Here is a 2,478-nt window from a genome sequence, read left to right on the forward strand (position 1 = left end):
GTAAGTAACTCTCAGCTTTATCTTGAGCAAATATTCAGTCTGATTTTCACCATGTTCATCATGATTACTCTGAATAAGGAACCATTATACCTTCTCAGGAATTTTGCCCCAGTCCTTGATCTTCTACAGTCTCTTCCCCACCAAGCAGTAGGAAATGATGCTGTTACAAACTAAATCAGTTTGTGTTGCTCTTTTATTAGCCATCATTTAAAGGCTAACTATCTGATTTCAAGTGCGATCCAGAGTCCCTGAAATGGCCTGCTGCAATACCCTGCTTGTGTATGCCACTACCCTCATGCCCTGTTTTCTTCCCATTTTACCCCAGCCCCATGGCCACCTTACACTTCCTCCAACACAGAGAAATAAACACCTGCTCAGAGGCGTTGCACTTACTGTTCCCCTCCCTGGAATTCCCTTCCTCTGGGTTTCTGAATACGTACTCTTCAGTTCTTTGCTCAATAGTCATCATCTTGGTGGGGTGTTTTAGTTTGCAGTTTTGTTTAAAAGCTCCCATGTGCCCTTCATTCTTTTTTCACTAACATGTAGAAAACAGCCTGGTTCACAGTAAGAACAAAATTAATATTTTAAAAATAAATGAATGAATATGGCTATGCATTTCTATACAATGGGGAATGGTTTTTTAGGTTTCATCATTTGAAAAGTTTTTTTTTTCCTCATAAAAGCTTTAAGTTAATTTGAACAATTTTTAAGAGAAAGAAAGTACAGGGAGAGGAAAGATCTTCACTAAGAGGCAGGAAAAGAGATGTGATGGTTAAAACAAAAATTTCGGAGGTATGAGTTCAAATCCTGTCTCTAATTTTATTAATTGTTTGATTTTAAGCAAGTCATTGATCTTCTATGTTTCAATTTCCATAAACATAAAATGGTGACGGCCTGAGGATCCCCCTTCTCCTATTTGTTTTTCATAATTAAAATAATCCTATATAATAAAAGCCTAATATGCAAATCGACCAAACTGTGGAACGACCAGTTGGTGGGAAGAGGGCAGGGCTGGCAAGTGGGCAGTGCCAGGCCAGTCAAGGTGGGTGCTAGCGGGCAGTGGGAAGGGGGGCAGCAGCAATTGGGGAGCGGTGGCGGAGGGGCGATCAGGGGACAGGGCCAGCTGCTCGCGGGCCTGCGCCATCCCCCAATCACCCGTCGGCTGCCTCCCACAGAGGGAGGCTAGACTGCGGTTTAGGCCCGCTTCCCACGGGGACATCCCCCGAGGGCTCCTGGACTGTGAGAGGGCGTAGGCTGGGCTGAGGGACCCCCCCTGAGTGCACGAATTTTTGTGCACCGGGCTTCTAGTTAATATATAAAGTGCCTGGCATGGTTACTATATAACAAATATTACTTATTATTATCCTCAGGATAACATCCAAATATAATAAAGAAGATAGCAAAGCTCTTAATGGTCAGTATCCTAAATGGATGTGTACATTAGCAATGAATAAAACACAACCTCTTAAGTATTATTGAACATAGTTCTCCATAATGATAGCTCTGTACTAACAATTATAGTAATAGCTGAAAACTGGAAACCACACACACACACACACACACACACATTCACACACACACAATTATGTAATATGTACAGGTACTGACTTATTTAATCTTTGGACAATATTTAGGGGAAAACTATTGTTTTTCCCCCCTTTTTGCAAATGAGGAAATTGAGACATAAGCCAGGATTCATATAGTATACTTAAGTATACTATTATTTTGTATCTACTACATCTTAGTTATTTGTAAGAGATTCTTTGGCTGGAACTGTGAAGTGAATCTCCTTACAGAACAGTGATTTAAGATTGATTGTGTCTGTCCATATGTGATATGCCTATGCTTTCACAGATATCGATTGTTCATTTATTCTGCCCTTGCCTGTTGTCTACAATGTTTTTGGTAGAATTTTCAAGTTATTCTTTACAGAGTTTTACAAAAAGACAGGAAGACAATTCTTAAGAAATTCCATTTGGATAATTTCTACTCCTTATAATTTTCCTTACTTCTTTCCGTTTTCTGTATTTTTAAGTATTGAGTAATGTTGATACATTCAATATACTCTTATGACTATTTTATATTGTAAACATATGCATAGTTATGAAGAATGGGGGATGTGTTTCTGTCCTGTTCCATTGCATTGTCCAGGAAAGTCTGACTTCTGTGTGTCAAACTTTTCACACATAGATATGCTTCCATTATCCTTACCAGATTGAGATTGTGAGATTGATTTGCTATTTATTCTCTTTCATCTCTCCCATCCCAGTCTTTCCTGTGGATTCCTACTGGTGAGGCTCAGAAAGTGCAGTGTAGAATGAATACCTAAAAAAAATGATTTTTAATTTACATAATTTTACTAAGGCTGTGTGATCCTAAGAATCTCACACTTTATAAAGGTTCAAAATAAATTATATAAAAGGCATAAATATTTTATGTATATATTCACTTCTATGGCAAAAGTAGAGATATATTTTC

This window comes from Myotis lucifugus, unplaced genomic scaffold (assembly GCF_000147115.1).
Source record: "Myotis lucifugus unplaced genomic scaffold, Myoluc2.0 scaffold_696, whole genome shotgun sequence".
In the NCBI taxonomy this organism is placed as follows: Eukaryota; Metazoa; Chordata; class Mammalia; order Chiroptera; family Vespertilionidae; genus Myotis; species Myotis lucifugus.